At 47.7% G+C, this 18,242-nt stretch overlaps 1 protein-coding gene across 3 annotated transcripts in view; it reads right to left on the bottom strand.

The window, feature by feature from the left end:
- The window catches only part of LOC136598682 (oocyte zinc finger protein XlCOF6-like), a 123,617-nt gene that overhangs the window by 71,252 nt on the left and 34,123 nt on the right, over nt 1–18,242 (bottom strand). The window contains exon 1 of one of the 3 annotated variants that reach the window (XM_066588763.1): nt 15,940–16,052. The exons of the other annotated variants lie outside the window; for them this stretch is intronic. The gene's annotated coding sequence lies outside the window, so the exon portion shown is untranslated. Of the gene's footprint in view, nt 1–15,939; nt 16,053–18,242 lie in introns of those variants that run through there. 3 annotated transcript variants of the gene reach the window in all.

The following is an 18,242-nucleotide window of genomic DNA, read 5'->3' as shown; positions in this document are numbered from 1 at the left end:
CCTAATATAAAAGTCGGCCCCTCCCGCGGCTCGCCTCAGATGCCATGTGAGTTAGATGAGGGACAGTGCTGTTTGTACCGGAGCTGCTGTAGGGAAAGAATTGGTAGTTAGTGTAGGCTTCAAGACCCCCCAAAGGTCCTTATTAGGGCCACTGATAGCTGTGTGTTGGCTGCTGTTAGCAGTGGCAATTTTTTTCCCCTCAAAATCGGCTTTGCAGAGCGTTGCACCTGGCATTAGGGACAGAAGTGCTGCATAGGCAGGGAGAGTGTTAGGAGTGAGTGTAGCCTTCAAGAACCTCAACGGTCCTTTCTAGGGCCATATTTATCCGTGTGCAGTACTGTCCAGGCTGCTGTTGGCTGTGCTGCATTTTTTTTGGGCTTCTCAAAATCGCCTCTGCAGAGCATTCCACCCTCCATTGATACTGCAGGGAAAGAATTGTATAGGCAGGGCCACAACACAGTTATTATTCATAGAATATACGCAGTGCTGCCTGTTGGTGGGAAAAAACTGAAAACAAATCTATTTGTCCAGCCTCTGTCCGTCCTTACGGGCGGTGGACACGTGTGAGCTGCGTGAAAAACATTGCTAAATCATACGCACCCAGCTACGCTTTACTGCTGGTTTCGCCATTTGCTTTCCTTAATTGGGAAAAAAAATACCTGCTCTGCCACAGTTAATAACTCTGCTACCCTCACGTTCTGTGACACATAAGCAGGGACACAGCACAGTTATTAAACTTCTCAGGTTCATTGAATATACGCAGTGCTGCCTGTTGGTGGGAAAAAACTGAAAACAAATCTATTTGTCCAGCCTCTGTCCGTCCTTACGCCTGTGGAGACGTGTGAGCTGCGTGAAAAACATTGCTAAATCATACGCACCCAGCTACGCTTTACTGCTGGGTTCGCCATTTGCTTTCCTTAATTGGGAAAAAAAATACCTGCTCTGCCAGAGTTATAATAACTCTGCTACCCTCACGTTCTGTGACACATAAGCAGGGACACAGCACAGTTATTAAACTTCTCAGGTTCATTGAATATACGCAGTGCTGCCTGTTGGTGGGAAAAAACTGAAAACAAATCTATTTGTCCAGCCTCTGTCCGTCCTTACGGGCGGTGGACACGTGTGAGCTGCGTGAAAAACATTGCTAAATCATACGCAGCCAGCTACGCTTTACTGCTGGGTTCGCCATTTGCTTTCCTTAATTGGGAAAAAAAATACCTGCTCTGCCACAGTTAATAACTCTGCTACCCTCACGTTCTGTGACACATAAGCAGGGACACAGCACAGTTATTAAACTTCTCAGGTTCATTGAATATACGCAGTGCTGCCTGTTGGTGGGAAAAAACTGAAAACAAATCTATTTGTCCAGCCTGTGTCCGTCCTTACGCCTGTGGAGACGTGTGAGCTGCGTGAAAAACATTGCTAAATCATACGCACCCAGCTACGCTTTACTGCTGGCTTCGCCATTTGCTTTCCTTAATTGGGAAAAAAAATACCTGCTCTCCAAGAGTTATAATAACTCTGCTACCCTCACGTTCTGTGACACATAAGCAGGGACACAGCACAGTTATTAAACTTCTCAGGTTCATTGAATATACGCAGTGCTGCCTGTTGGTGGGAAAAAACTGAAAACAAATCTATTTGTCCAGCCTCTGTCCGTCCTTACGCCTGTGGAGACGTGTGAGCTGCGTGAAAAACATTGCTAAATCATACGCACCCAGCTACGCTTTACTGCTGGTTTCGCCATTTGCTTTCCTTAATTGGGAAAAAAAATACCTGCTCTGCCACAGTTAATAACTCTGCTACCCTCACGTTCTGTGACACATAAGCAGGGACACAGCACAGTTATTAAACTTAGATAATTCATTCACTAGAGGCAGTGGGGCCTTTCGTTTTCCAAAAAGGGCAAAAATTATATTTGGCCTGCAGTCTTGCGCCAATTTATTTCCTGCCTGTGAAATCAAATCACTGGTAATACAGCATGCTGAGGGGTAGGGGTAGGCCTAGAGGACGTGGACGCGGCCGAGGACGCGGAGGGCCAAGTCAGGGTGTGGGCACAGGCCAAGCTCCTGATCCAGGTGTGTCGCAGCCGACTGCTGCGCGATTAGGAGAGAGGCACGTTTCTGGCGTCCCCACATTCATCGCCCAATTAATGGGTCCACGCGGGAGACGGTTATTAGAAAATGAGCAGTGTGAGCAGGTCCTGTCCTGGATGGCAGAAAGTGCTTCGAGCAACCTATCGTCTACCCGCAGTTCTGCGCCGTCCACTGCTGCCAATCCGAATCCTCTGTCTGCTGCTCCTCCTTCCTCCCAGCCTCCTCACTCCACTACAATGACACCTGCTCAGGAGCGGGAACACTCCCAGGAACTGTTCTCGGGCCCCTGCTTAGATTGGGCAGCAGCGGTTCCTCTCCCACCAGAGGAGTTTATCGTCACTGATGCCCAACCATTCGAAAGTTCCCGGGGTCCGGGGGAAGAGGCTGGGGACTTCCGCCAACTGTCTCAACAACTTTCTGTGGGTGAGGAGGACGATGACGATCAGACACAGTTGTCTTGCAGTGAGGTAGTAGTAAGGGCAGTAAGTCCCAGGGAGCAGCGCACAGAGGATTCGGAGGAAGAGCAGCAGGACGATGAGGTGACTGACCCCACCTGGTGTGCAACGCTTACTCAGGAGGACAGGTCTTCAGAGGGGGAGTCAAGGGCATCAGCAGGGCAGGTTGCAAGAGGCAGTGCAGTGGCCAGGGGTAGAGGCAGGGCCAGACCGAATAATCCACCAAGTGTTTCCCAAAGCGCCCCCTCGCGCCATGCCACCCTGCGGAGGCCGAGGTGCTCTAAGGTCTGGCAGTTTTTCACAGAGACGCCTGACGACCGACGAACAGTGGTGTGCAACCTTTGTCGCGCAAAGCTCAGCCGGGGAGCCAACACCAACAGCCTCACCACCACCACCATGCGCAGACATATGATGGCCAAGCACCCCGCAAGGTGGGACAAAGGCCGTTCACCGCCTCCGGTTTGCACCCCTGCCTCTCCCCCTGTGCCCCAACCTGCCACTGAGATGCAACCCCCCTCTCAGGACACAGGCACTACCGCCTCATGGCCTGCACCCACACCCTCATCTCCGCTGTCCTCGGCCCCATCCAGCAGTGTAGTTCAGCGCACCGTTCAGCCGTCGCTTGCGCAAGTGTTCGAGCGCAAGCGCAAGTACGCCGCCACGCACCCGCACGCTCAAACGTTAACCGTCCGCATCGCAAAATTCATCAGCCTTGAGATGCTGCCGTATAGGGTTGTGGAAACGGAGTCCTTCAAAAGTATCATGGAGGCGGCGGCCCCGCGCTACTCAGTTCCCAGTCGCCACTACTTTTCCCGATGTGCCGTCCCAGCCCTGCACGACCACGTCTCCCGCAACATTGTGCGCGCCCTCACCAACGCGGTTACTGCCACGGTCCACTTAACTACGGACACGTGGACAAGCACAGGCGGGCAGGGCCACTACATCTCCCTGACGGCACATTGGGTGAATTTAGTGGAGGCTGGGACAGAGTCAGAGCCTGGGACCGCTCACGTCCTACCCACCCCCAGAATTGCGGGCCCCAGCTCGGTGCTGGTATCTGCGGAGGTGTATGCTTCCTCCACTAAAGCACCCTCCTCCTCCTCCTCCTCCTCTGTCTCACAATCAAGATGTGTTAGCAGCAGCATGTCGCCAGCAGTCGGTGTCGCGCGGTGTGGCAGCACAGCGGTGGGCAAGCGTCAGCAGGCCGTGCTGAAACTACTCAGCTTAGGCGATAAGAGGCACACGGCCCACGAACTGCTGCAGGGTCTGACACAGCAGACCGACCGCTGGCTTGCGCCGCTGAGCCTCCAACCGGGCATGGTCGTGTGTGACAACGGCCGTAACCTGGTGGCGGCTCTGCAGCTCGGCAGCCTCACGCACGTGCCATGCCTGGCCCACGTCTTTAATTTGGTGGTTCAGCGGTTTCTGAAAAGCTACCCACGCTTGTCAGACCTGCTCGTAAAGGCGCGCCGGCTCTGCGCACATTTCCGCAAGTCCCACACGGACGCTGCCACCCTGCGCACCCTGCAGCATCACTTTAAGCTGCCAGTGCACCGACTGCTGTGCGACGTGCCCACACGGTGGAACTCTACGCTCCACATGTTGGCCAGGCTCTATGAACAGCGTAGAGCTATAGTCGAATACCAACTCCAACATGGGCGGCGCAGTGGGAGTCAGCCTCCTCAATTCCTTTCAGAAGAGTGGGCCTGGTTGGCAGACATCTGCCATGTCCTTGGTAATTTTGAGGAGTCTACCCAGGTGGTGAGCGGCGATGCTACAATCATTAGCGTCACCATTCCTCTGCTATGCATCTTGAGAAATTCCCTGCAAACCATAAAGGCAGCTGCTTTGCGCTCGGAAACGGGGGCGGGGGAAGACAGTATGCCGCTGGATAGTCAGGGCACCCTCCTGTCTATTTCTCAGCGCGTACAGGAGGAGGAGGAGGAGCATGAGGAGGATGAGGAGGAGGGGGAAGAGACAGCTTGGCCCGCTGCTGACGGTACACCGGCTGATTGCCTGTCATCCTTTCAGCGTGTATGGCCTGAGGAGGAGGAGGAGGAGGAGGAGGAGGATCCTGATAGTGATCTTCCTAGTGAAGACAGCCATGTGTTGCGTACAGGTACCCTGGCACACATGGCTGACTTCATGTTAGGATGCCTTTCTCGTGACCCTCGCGTTGCACGCATTCTGGCCACTACGGATTACTGGGTGTACACACTGCTCGATCCACGGTATAAGGAGAACCTGCCCACTCTGATTCCCGAAGAGGAAAGGGGTTCGAGAGTGTTGCTATACCACAGGACCCTTGCGGACAAGCTGATGGTAAAATTCCCAGCCGACAGCGCTAGTGGCAGAAGGCGCAGTTCCGAGGGCCATGTTGCAGGGGATGTGCGTAGATCGAGCAGCATGTACATCCCAGGCAGTGCAACAGTCTTTAAGGGCCTGGCCAGCTTTATGGCTCCCCACCAAGACTGTGTCACCGCTCCCCAGTCACGGCTGAGTCGGCGGGAGCACTGCAAAAGGATGGTGAGGGAGTACGTAGCGGATCGCACGACCATCCTTGGTGACGCCTCTGCCCCCTACAACTACTGGGTGTCGAAGCTGGACACGTGGCTTGAACTCGCGCTGTATGCCCTGGAGGTGCTTGCTTGTCCTGCGGCTAGCGTGTTGTCGGAGAGGGTGTTTAGTGCGGCTGGGGGAATCATCACAGATAAGCGTAGCCGCTTGTCAACCGACAGTGCCGACAGGCTAACACTCATCAAGATGAACAAAGGCTGGATTTCCCCAGACTTCTGTTCTCCACCAGCGGACAGCAGCGATACGTAAGCAATACGTAGGCTGCACCCGCGGATGGAAGCTACGTTCTCTCTCACCATCCAAAACGGGGACATTTCTGCTTCATCAATCTGTGTCTAATATTCCTCCTCCTCCTCCTCCTGCTCCTCCTCCTGAAACCTCACGTAATCACGCTGAACGGGCAATTTTTCTTAGGGCCACAAGGCTCACTCAAATAATTTTTCAGAACAATTTTTATAAGTTTCAATGCGCTTAAAAGCATTGGAACTTTAACTTGAACCAATTTTTCGTTACACTGGGCTGCCTCCAGGCTTAGTTACCACTTAAGCCACATTAACCAAAGCGATTAATGGGTTTCACCTGCCCTCTTGGCTGGCCATGGCCAATTTTTGGGATGTACATTAGTACTGTTGATACAGCAATTTTTGTGGGCCCTCGCCTACAGTGTAATCAAATTAATTTTTAGCCCACCTGCATTACAGCTGACGTTACCTCAGCTGTGTTGGGCAATGCAATGGGATATTTTTGTGTACCGTCGGTGGGTTCCAGGGAGCCACCCATGCTGTAGGTGCACACTGAGTTTTTAATACATCTGTACACTTCTAAAGAACCCGTCTGACTGGGGCATGCAGTGTGGGCCGAAGCCCACCTGTATTACGCACGACATTACTACCTCAGCTGTGTTGGGCAATGCAATGGGATATTTTTGTGTACCGCCGGTGGGTTCCAGGGAGCCACCCATGCTGTAGGTGCACACTGAGTTTTTAATACATCTGTACACTTCTAAAGAACCCGTCTGACTGGGGCATGCAGTGTGGGCCGAAGCCCACCTGTATTACGCACGACATTACTACCTCAGCTGTGTTGGGCAATGCAATGGGATATTTCTATGTACCGCCGGTGGCTTCCTGGCACCCACCCAGGCAGTGGGTCCACAGGGAGTTAAACCTACATGTGTCCACTTGTAAAGAATCCCAGTCTGACTGGGGCATGCAGTGTGGGCCGAAGCCCACCTGTATTACGCACGACATTACTACCTCAGCTGTGTTGGGCAATGCAATGGGATATTTTTGTGTACCGCCGGTGGGTTCCAGGGAGCCACCCATGCTGTAGGTGCACACTGAGTTTTTAATACATCTGTACACTTCTAAAGAACCCGTCTGACTGGGGCATGCAGTGTGGGCCGAAGCCCACCTGTATTACGCACGACATTACTACCTCAGCTGTGTTGGGCAATGCAATGGGATATTTCTATGTACCGCCGGTGGCTTCCTGGCACCCACCCAGGCAGTGGGTCCACAGGGAGTTAAACCTACATGTGTCCACTTGTAAAGAATCCCAGTCTGACTGGGGCATGCAGTGTGGGCCGAAGCCCACCTGTATTACGCACGACATTACTACCTCAGCTGTGTTGGGCAATGCAATGGGATATTTTTGTGTACCGCCGGTGGGTTCCAGGGAGCCACCCATGCTGTGGGTCGACAGGGACTTCACAATAGGGAGTTGTACCTGCCTGTGTCTATGAATTAAAAAGCCCGGTCTGACTGGGGCATGCAGACACCTTGACAGAATGAATAGTGTGTGGCACATAGGTTCCCCATTGCTATGCCCACGTGTGCAGCTCCTGATGGCGGTGGCACAGGATTCTATTTCTCATTGCTTCTGTACAGCATTGTGGGCAATCGCTCCGCCACTTTTAAAGAGGGTCGCTGCCTAGCCGTGCCAACCTCTGCAGTGTATGCCTGCGGTCCCTCGTCATGGCAGACGCAATTCTAAATAGACATGAGCGTGGTGTGGCATGAGGGCAGCTGAAGGCTGCGCAGGGACACTTTGGTGTGCGCTGTGGGGGGGAGGGGGTGCGGTTGGGCAGCATGTAACTCAGGAGAAGTGGCAGTGGAGTGTCATGCAGGCAGTGATTGTGCTTTGTTGGAGGTAGTGTGGTGCTTAGCAAAGGTATGCCATGCTAATGAGCGCTTTTCAGAAGTAAAAGTTGTTGGGAGGGGGGGGGGGGGGGCCCACTCTTGCCGCTATTGTGGCTTAATAGTGGGACCTGTGAACTTAGGATGCAGCCCAACATGTAGCCCCTCGCCTGCCCTATCCGTCACTGTGTCATTCCCATCACTTTCCTGAATTGCCCAGATTTTCACACATGAAAACCTTAGCGAGCATCGGCGAAATACAAAAATGTTCTGGTCGCCCATTGACTTCAATGGGGTTCGTTGTTCGAAACGAACCCTCGAGCATCACGGGAAGTTCGTTACGAATAACGAACACCCGAACATTTTGGTGTTCGCTCATCTCTAGCTATTACCGATGCTTCGTCCCAAATTTTGCCACGATTGCAGCCCTGCTGACAGAACTTACCAAAGGGAACAGGTCGGTAATGGTGCAGTGGAGACCAGGAGCAGAACATGCGTTTGAACAGCTGAAACGTGTATTGTGTCGACAGCCCATATTGATAGCGTCTGACTTTTCAAAAGAGTTCATAGTCCAGACGGACGCGTCGGCAGTAGGGCTGGGGGCCGTATTGTCCCAAGAGATTAACGGAGAAGAGCATCCAGTGCTGTTCTTAAGCCGAAAAATGTCCCCTTATGAAAAAAATTACGCCATAGTTGAGAAGAAAGGGTTAGCAGTAAAATGGGCATTAGACTCCCTAAGGTACTACCTCCTGGGAAGGAGATTTAAACTAATCTCAGACCATGCTCCCTTGAAGTGGATGTATAAAAATAAAGGGAATAATGCCAGGGTGACAAGATGGTTCTTAACGTTACAAGAATTTGACTTTGAGGTGGAACATAGGCCGGGAAAATTACATGGTAATGCAGATGCCCTGTCTAGAATTTACTGTGCAGTTGCAGTTGGTGCCCAGCCGGATGGCTTGGGGCAGAGGGGGGAGGTATGTAACAGGGTAAGAGGAATGGTCTGGAGTGGAAGGTATGTGTCACAGAGGTTATTAGCTTTTGTCAGGTAGTCCGGTCCTCTTTCACTCCAGGCCAGATCTTACCACCTGTTCAGCCTGCCATTTAAGGAGACAGGTGGAAGGTAGAAGGAGGTGTGTGCACCTGGGAGATACAGGCTACAGTTACTTTGTGTGACTTCCACTGTGAACAGGGAGAGGCGCTGTTGACGAGGCGCTACCTGGTTGCAGCAGGACCCCTGGAGGGGATACGCCTGCCCTTGGACTAGAGCCTGAGAGAGTGAGGGCATAAGGACCAGCGGCGCTCTGGACATCCACAGGTCTGTGCACCTCTATGGACTTGTATGGTTTCCTCAGCTGAGGAGTTACCTGTGTCACCTCCGGACTGAGGAGGATTAAATCTGAACAGAGACTTTTTGTTGCTATCATTTACCATTTATCTGGAGACCCAGTTATTTATGTTCCTGTTAAAGACTGTGTAAATAAACCTAAAGAAAAGTGACTTTCAACGTCCGGGTTCTCAACACGCCTCAGAAAAGGTACATTATCTCCCAACTTATTAAAAAATACAAGTCCAGGATTTTATTACTACAAGGAAACACATTTTAAATTAAACAAATGCCCATGCCTACCAGGGAGACTTTTCACTCACGGCTACCAAAACTCGCACCCAACCTCCACATCCAAAGGGGGTCTCCATTATGTTCCACAAATCGATAGGCTTTAACCTCAAGACTAAATACTCAGACAAATCAGGTAGGGCGCTATTCCTAAAAGGTACTATTAACAATACCAAACTAATGATAGCTGACCTATATGCACCTAACTCTAACCAAGTTAATTGGCTAGTGGAACAGCTGAATATTCTGAGGGAGTTCGCGGAGGGCTCTATTATTTTAGGTGGGGATTTAAATATCACACTGAACCCGTACTGGACTCCTCGACAGGGAGATCCTGGATCTCACAGAAACAAATCAAAAAACTTAACAAAAATCTTCAGGACTTGGGAGTCGTGGGCACATGGCGATCTGTAAATCCCTCAACAAAAGACTATACCCACTTCTCCCAAGTACATTCCTCATTCCAGAGGTTAGATTATATACTTGTCTCCCATAATACGCTAATGAAGGTAGAAAAGACAAAAATAGAGGCAATTACCATCTCTGACCACGCACCCATCCATGCAGACATTAAGATTAAAGGCGATGGCCCCAGAGAATGGATTTGGAGGCTTAATACCTCACTGCTTGATTCTGAGTTAGACAGCACATGTATCTAAAATGTTAATGGAGTACTTCCAATTAAACAGCACCGGAGACTACGATATGGGAAGCGCATAAGGCTGGGTTCACACACAGCTGATTCCCGGCGGAAATATCGCGGTTTGGCCGCAGCGAAAAACCACGACATTGCCGCCGGGAGAACCGCCGGGGCTAGCTGCGGTGGCTTTGAAGCGGCCCGACCGCTCGCTCTTCCGCTGCGGCCGGCGCTCCCATAGAGGAGAGTGCCGGCCGCAGCAGAAATAAAAAAAAAAATAGACATGCTGCATTCGGCAAAGCCGCGGCTGTGGTCGCCGCAGCCGCGGTTTCTGCCTGATTTACCGCAGTGGATTGGCCATCCCGTGTGGACGAGATTTCTGAGAAATCTCGTCCACATGGCTGGCTAACCCCCGAGATTAGCGGCCGCAGGCGGATTTGCCGCACGGAATTTCCGCGGCAAATCTGCCCCGTGTGAACCCAGCCTAAGGCTTACATAAGAGGTCTGCTAATCTCACTGCGAGCAAGGGTCAAAAAGCAACAACAAGCTGAAATAGACAGCCTCTTAACAAAAATAGCGAAACTAGAGCAATTATCCAAATTGTCGCTAGCCTCTGACAAACTTGAAAACCTAAAGGAGCTGAGACGTACTCTCAAATGCCTCCTAGAATCCAGACATAATAAAAGACACCTATATCTCAAACACATTGCATACGTCCACGGTAACAAAGGGAGCAAATTCCTATCATCTCTAATTAAAAAAGCAAAAACTAAAAACTCCATCACAGCAATCGAAGACAAGGAAAAAGCCCAGGCCCGGGCGGCCTCTCATTAAGGTATTACAAATCCTTTAAAGAGATTCTCATGCCGAAATTAAAGGACCTCTTCGATGCTCTTATGTCAGGAAACCCCTTGCCTAAACAAGCGCAAGAAGCGCACATTACGCTCATATATAAGGAGAATAAGGATCTTCAACTATGTAGTAGCTACAGGCCTATATCCTTAATCAACTTAGATGTCAAATTCTTGGCAAAACTCCTGGCAATAAGACTAGAGAATCTAATACCGTCCCTAATAAACAGAGAACAAACGGGCTTTGTCAAAGGCAGAGAGGGCCGAGAAAACAGCTATAGACTACTACACGCAGTCAAATAAGCCCAAACCCATAGAATCCCGCTGGTACTGGTGGGTACAGATGCCAAGAAGGCTTTCGATAGGGTGAACTGGAGCTATATGAAAAGAGTCTTGACCAAATTTAATCTTCCCCCTACCTTCATTTCGGCAATCTTCTCTTTATACCAAGAACCCTACGCCAGACTAAAAATCAGCAACCTATTATCCCCTCCATTTGATATAAAAAAAACGGAACCCGACAGGGTTTTCCACTGTCACCGACCCTCTTCATTCTATCCATGGAACCCCTTTTACAAGGAGTAAGAGCGAACCCAAATATAAGAGGGCTGGAAATAGGCACAAAGGCTCTAAACACGGCTGCTTTCGCGGATGATGTCATGTTTGTCATGTCTGAACCTGAAGCGGGCGTCCCAAACTTGACATCATTCTTGGAATCCTTTGGCTCTGTTTCTAACTTCAAAATCAACTTCTCCAAATCTACTACCTTAAATGTTTCACTTCCCCCAGCAAGATACAGCTCTCTCAGCTCTGGTTCACCCTTCGTATGGTCAAATACCTCAGTAGAATACCTAGGGGTCACGATTACCAAAAAGACCGAGGACTTATACAACCAAAACTTTACCCCATTATTAACGCAGATTGAACACTTACTACACACATATGATCTCCCACTTTTTTGGTGAGCCCAAACAGCTGTACCTTGAAGCCATGCTCCCTTTTCCTTGTCAGGTTCTTTACGGCAACAGAGATCGATGCTGCCGCATCGCCTTGAGAATTAAATACACGTTCCAATGAGTCAAGAGGGACATGAGCATCAACATGAAATACAGTACTTTTTGTACTTCTAATGACTCCACAATTGTAATGGTGTCTGGTACAGCTGCCGTCAAGGGAGGTGTTTGTTTATTCAACTCCCTGTAATCGACAGTCATCCTCCAAGACCCATCACTTTTCTTCACAGGCCATACCAGATTGTTCCATGCTGTGGTTGTAGGCCTCATCACTCCAGCATCGACCAAATCCTTAATGGTTTCTTCTACTTCCTTGTGACCTCCAGGAATTCTGTATTGCTTGATAGCAACCAGTTTTCCTGCAGGAGGGACATGTATGGGTGGTATTTTAGCCTTGCCCACCGTAACTGGACAAGCTTTTATCCCCATTTTCCTTACGCCAAAGGCAAACTTACCATCTTCCAGGTGTAGTGTCAATCCTTTCAGAATATCTATGCCAATGATATATTCCGGAATAGGTACTACTAACACCGTGTATTTACGTAGGGGCAAATTGCCCAGTTTCAAAGTTACCTGTGTCTGTACTCCCTCGGTAACTTTTCCTCCCAACCCTGAAATATTGACTTTTGGACCCTTAAACTTTTTTGGATTTCCATAAATCAGAGTAGCCTCTGCCCCTGTATCTACTAAAGCTGGGACCCTTTGGACATTACCCCCTTTCCAAAGTATGGCTAGCGGGACGTAGGGTCTGTAATCCCACCTAATCCAGACAGGAGCTTGACTTGCTACCTATGCGGAATCAGAATCTGATTCTACAGGAGCGGAGCAGATGGCTTCATATGGTGCTGCACTTGGGTAGCTACCATTGGAGCCATCTCCTCCCATGGATAGATCTCTTGAAAGTCCTCCCATTCTAATTTCTTAGGTTCTGAATTAGTGACCTATTTCTCTTTCTTTTTAGAAGTTTTTGGGGCCACTGAATCTTCCCTTTTATCCACCTTTTTGTTGGATAATACCTTCTGTTTATAAAGACGGCACAAATCACCTGTATCTTTTCCATCAATGGTGTCCTTGGAGACTCCAGCTTTCAGGAGAGCCTGAAGCATATCTCTACGAGATACCCTTGGCACTCCTGACTCACCAGTCCCCTGGGAACTAGGATTCCTAGACCTATCATAATCTGTTCGCTTTTCCTTTCTATCCCAGTTTCCCATGTCTTGCAATTCCTGCATTCTAGCCACGACCGCAGACATTGGCTCATTAGTCATGGATAAAAGTAGGGTCATCATCACGGCTTTATAAGCTGGAGGTGCAGTCTTAATCAAGCGATTTCTAATTCCTGCTGTCAGCCGAGTCTCCAAATAATCATCCATTGGCTCGATGATAATTAGTGAGACCCTCATAGCTTCCTCCTTCAACCTTTCAATGCCATCCCTGATAGTGTACAAAGGTTTGTCATTGATTGGAATGTCTGCCTCTGTCGGGAACTTATTAAGAAACCCATTTGTCACTATATTAAACAGGGAAGTACCACTTTCTCCTTGATGATTAGGAAAGTTTTCTCTAAAATTTCTACTGATTACTGGATCTCTAGTTAGAGTAACAAATCTCATTGCATCTTTTGGATCCAACATCACCCAGTCGCCCCGTGCTCAAATAAGACGGACCAACCATGGTATGTCAGATTCCCCAGGCTTTTGCCTAAATCTACTCAGTATATCATCAACTTCTGACTGAGAAAAATCCTCTAGGGTAAGCCTGGTGCGCCTATGTGGCACCAATTCTTCTTGCACCAACAGTCTCCCATCGGCATCGTACATATAGTTTCTCTGATTGTCATACCTGGGCAACCTTTGCCCATCGTGACCTAGGATAGGCTGAGTATCGGGTCCATATTCAGTAGTTTCCTTCCTTATGCTAATGGGCTGGGCACGTTTTAAAGCGGGTGGATCAATTGTTGGATTGGGTGGGTCTTCCCAATCCTCTTATGCCAGTCCTCCTCCCCCGAAGAAGATGAGGAATCCCATAAGTCTCCATCCCACTTATCTGGGTCCCAGTCCACAGAAGCGGAAGCTATGGCTTTCGATACTTTTCGCTTATCAACTCTACCTTTACGTTTCTTATATTTATTTTGAGCAACTTTTACAACAGCCTTCTCTGCAATATTCTGATAATGTTCTATTTTTTCCTTTATCAGACCTTGGTAACATTCCAACACCACTCTCTTTCCTTCAGATTCTAATAACTTTTGTTCCGCCTGATTAAGTTTTCTTATTAGTTGGGACTTCTTTTTATGGATATTCCTATAGGCTGAGGCTAATACCCAATTTCTCCTGCCCAACTGAACTGCATCTCCTGCCTTAGCAGGAGTCCCCTCGAGTACCTTAACAACATCGAGGGGCTCTGAATATTTTAGCTTACTATCCCAGGATTCTGCAAGCCCACTATGCATCAACTCCTGAGCTAATATATCATAGGGACCCTCGGACCAGCCGGGGATGTCTATTTTCTCTTCAATTTTATATTTTTTGGTTCTTTTAAACATATTGTTGTCTTACTGGCAAAATGCCAATTGGTGACATTTTGCACGGAGGTCCCCCTCACTGCGAGACACCACCCTGCAAAATGGCACCAATTTCCCGAATCCTGTCTTAAAGTTACAGAACTTATAAAATTTTGGCAACGTGCCAATGGGCTCAATAAGGACTACTTACTGCGACTATCAATATGTAATAACTATTATTACTCTATCACTTACCAAAGCAAAGTTATAACCATTTGAACCCCTTGGCAATGGGCCAAAATTTTGAAATTGCTCTCAGCAACTCCCTGCGCACTGAGAATCACTGTGGCAATACCAAATTATACAATAATACAACCTTACCAAAAGACAACAGACAAAAACAGACAGTTTTGAGGTAAAACTAATACAAATCACGAGTTTATTCACTCTTTAGTATATCTATATATATATAAAAATGAATGTCTGTCTGTCTGTCTGTTTGTCCTTTATGCGCTACTACACCATTCATCCGATCGCCATGAAACTTTGGGAAGTTGTTGAGTACACTCCTGGGAAGATTACTGGCATAGTACAGCTATCCTACGATAAATGTCGCGCGTGCGAGCGTCGTCGACAGTTATGCCCCCCCCTCCCCCACGTAGATCATTGCCACTAATTCTCTCACTTCTCCATGTCGTAGAAACGTGAAATTTGGCACGGGCATTGATTATGTCATAAATAGGAAAAGTTAATGGGTCCCAACTCCATTTTTCAATTCTAAGCGCAAAAGAATTAGCGTCCAAATTTTACATACGGAATCTAATTCTCTCACTTCCCAATGTCATAGAAACTTGAAATTTGGCACGAGCATTGATAATGTCATAAATAGGAAAAGTTAATGGGTGCCAACTCGATTATTTAATTCTAAGAGCAAAAGAATTAGCGTCCAAATTTTATGAACGGAATCTAATTTTCTCACTTCTTGATGTCATAGAAACTTGAAATTTGGCACGAGCATTGATTATGTCCTAAATAGGAAAAGTTAATGGGTCCCAACTCCATTTTTCAATTCTAAGCGCAAAAGAATAAGCATCCAAATTTTACGTACGGAATCTAATTCTCTCACTTCCCAATGTCATAGAAACTTGAAATTTGGCACGAGCATTGATTATGTCATAAATAGGAAAAGTTAATGGGTCCCAACTCGATTATTCAATTCTATGCGCAAAAGAATTAGCATCTAAAATTTTACGTACGGAATCTAATTCTCTCACTTCCCGATGTCATCTATATACATAAAAATGAATGTCTGTCTGTCTGTCTGTCTGTCCTTTATGCATTACTATACCATTCATCCAATCGCCATGAAACTTTGGGAAGTTGTTGAGTACACTCCTGGGAATATTACTGGCATAGTACAACTATCCTACGATAGGTGGCGCGCGTGTGAGCATCGTCGACAGTTATGCCCCTCAGACAAAGATCATTTGATTTCCATTACAAGCACGAAAGCAAAAAGCATTACTAGCAACGGGATGAGTGTTCAACTACAAAATGATGCATCCGCCGAACGTATCACAAGACAATTGCTGGATATTGAGAATGCTGAGGGAAAATGAAAGCTGTGCTGTGATTGGTTGCTACTTCTTATACTGCTGAGGTAACATGAAAGCTGTGCTGTGATTGGTTGATACTTCTTATACTACTGAGGTTACATGAAAGCTGTGCTGTGATTGGTTGCTATGTATTATACCGCTGAGGTAAAATGAATGCTGCGCTGTGATTGGTTGTTATATATTATACTGCTGAGGTAACATGAAAGCTGCGCTGTGATTGGGTGTTATATATTATACCACTAAGGTAACATGAAAGCTGCGCTGTCATTGGTTGTTATCTAGATATATAAAAACGAATGAATGTATGCCTGTCTGTCTTCGCAGCAACGTGCGACGGGTAAGCTAGTATATATATAGATTTAAGTGAAACTGTTAGTTAACATGTAAAGCGTAAAGGTCACATGGGCAGATCAAAGCTAAGCATCAATACATCACCGGATATTGTAGCATCACTCCGCAATTGGGGGATCTCCAGGTACGATTGGTAGGAGGATCCCGGAATACACCGTCAGCACGTCTGCTAGACCCCTGGTTAAGACCCAAGGTTCCCTTGGATACCCCCCTCCTTATATACTACTCTGTGACTGTATAACATATCCACTTCTGCGCAGCATGAAGTCATGGTTATATAACTGACTACGTACTCACATACTCCGTACAACATCTGGATTATTTTACTCTCCAACATCCCGTGACTATGAGTCATTCTAAAAAGTTTAACCCCTTAGTGACGGCCCCATCAGGAAACTATGACTTGCCTGAGTGGGCTTTAATCCTAGAAGCCTGTCCCTCAGGCTCTGGACGTGACAGCTCCATGCTGTCCCCCCCCCCCTAACTGCAGCATTACGATCCGCACTCCCTTACTGTATGTGTATTGTGGATGTAGCAGAGCTGTATGTGTGTAATGTACACGCTCCTGTATGTGTATTGTGGATGTAGAGCTGTATGTCTGTAATGTACACGCTCCTGTACTGTATGTGTATTGTGGATGTAGCAGAGCTGTATGTGTGTAATGTACGTGCTCCTGTATTGTATGTGTATTGTGGATGTAGCAGAGCTGCATGTGTGTAATGTACACGCTCCTGTACTGTATGTATTGTGGATGTAGCAGAGCTGTATGTGTGTAATGTACACGCTCCTGTACTGTATGTGTATTGTGGATGTAGCAGAGCTGTATGTGTGTAATGTACACGCTCCTGTACTGTATGTGTATTGTGGATGTAGCAGAGCTGTATGTGTGTAATGTACACGCTCCTGTACTGTATGTATTGTGGATGTAGCAGAGCTGTATGTGTGTAATGTACACGCTCCTGTACTGTATGTGTATTGTGGATGTAGCAGAGCTGTATGTGTGTAATGTACACGCTCCTGTATTGTATGTGTATTGTGGATGTAGCAGAGCTGCATGTGTGTAATGTACACGCTCCTGTACTGTATGTGTATTGTGGATGTAGCAGAGCTGTATGTGTGTAATGTACATGCCCCTGTACTTTATGTGTATTGTGGATGTAGCAGAGCTGTATGTGTGTAATGTACACGCTCCTGTACTGTATGTGCATTGTGGATGTAGCAGAGCTGTATGTGTGTAATGTACATGCCCCTGTACTTTATGTGTATTGTGGATGTAGCAGAGCTGTATGTGTGTAATGTACACGCTCCTGTACTGTATGTGTATTGTGGATGTAGCAGAGCTGCATGTGTGTAATGTACACGCTCCTGTACTGTTTGTGTATTGTAGATGTAGCAGAGCTGTATGTGTGTAATGTACATGCTCCTGTACTGTATGTGTATTGTGGATGTAGCAGAGCACTGCAAATGCCAGAAGACACAAAAGACATGGTAAGCTACACAGACAAGGAAACATGCTTGCTCACCCTGAAAACCCAGCAGACACTGCCAGGAGTATATATATATAATCCCTGCGGATTGGTTGACCTGAGCAATCCACACGCAGTCAGCTACACCAACCACCTGTGCAGCTGTGCTGCTAGACACACTGAGGGAAACAGGTTCCAGCACAGCACAACCCTAAGAAATACTGTTCCTTATATCAGCCCCAGTAGTAATAGTGACCCCCTATTGCCGCCCCAGTAGTGATAGGTTCTTGCATAGCTGCCCCAGTAGCATTAGGGTCTCCCATTGACACTACTGTTAGTGCAAATAAATCAATTTGAACCCCAGAAGCATATCATAAAACAAATAAAAGTATATACGGGCCCGAAAATAACTTGTCAGTCCAAACGGCTGGATGGGATCCAAAGTTATCTGTTTATTGATTGACAGGCAGCAGTTTTTATAGAGACACATGCCTCGATTACAACAATTCAGATTTATTAGAATTAATTTATTACTATTGGTCAATGAAACATAAACACAATATGAATATGCAAGATAAAGAATTTAACCTTTTACGATCCATTTATTTTTTCTCATCCACTCTCCCAAGCTCCAAATAAATTGGAGCTGGGGAGAATGGATGAGAAAAATTCCCTCCACTCTTCTGATCTCCCAGAGTTCTGGAGGGTGTAGGTGGTCACTACACCGTGGGGGGAATTCGGAAGTAATACTTTCGCATTCTCCCTTCAGCCTCCCGACTCGGCGTTCACGTGACTGCTGGGGGTCTGGTGACTCTGGCGGTCACATGATCGCCGGCCGGAATCTCTGTGCACTACATAGTGCTAATTGAGCACTATGTAATGTGTAAAGGAGAAGGCAGAAAGGGTTAGAAACCCTTTCTG

The sequence above is a fragment of the Eleutherodactylus coqui genome, unplaced genomic scaffold (genome assembly GCF_035609145.1).
Source record: "Eleutherodactylus coqui strain aEleCoq1 unplaced genomic scaffold, aEleCoq1.hap1 HAP1_SCAFFOLD_225, whole genome shotgun sequence".
Classification (NCBI taxonomy): Eukaryota; Metazoa; Chordata; class Amphibia; order Anura; family Eleutherodactylidae; genus Eleutherodactylus; species Eleutherodactylus coqui.
The sequence above is the reverse complement of the archived record's forward strand: the minus strand, read 5'-3'. Positions and strand labels throughout refer to the sequence as shown.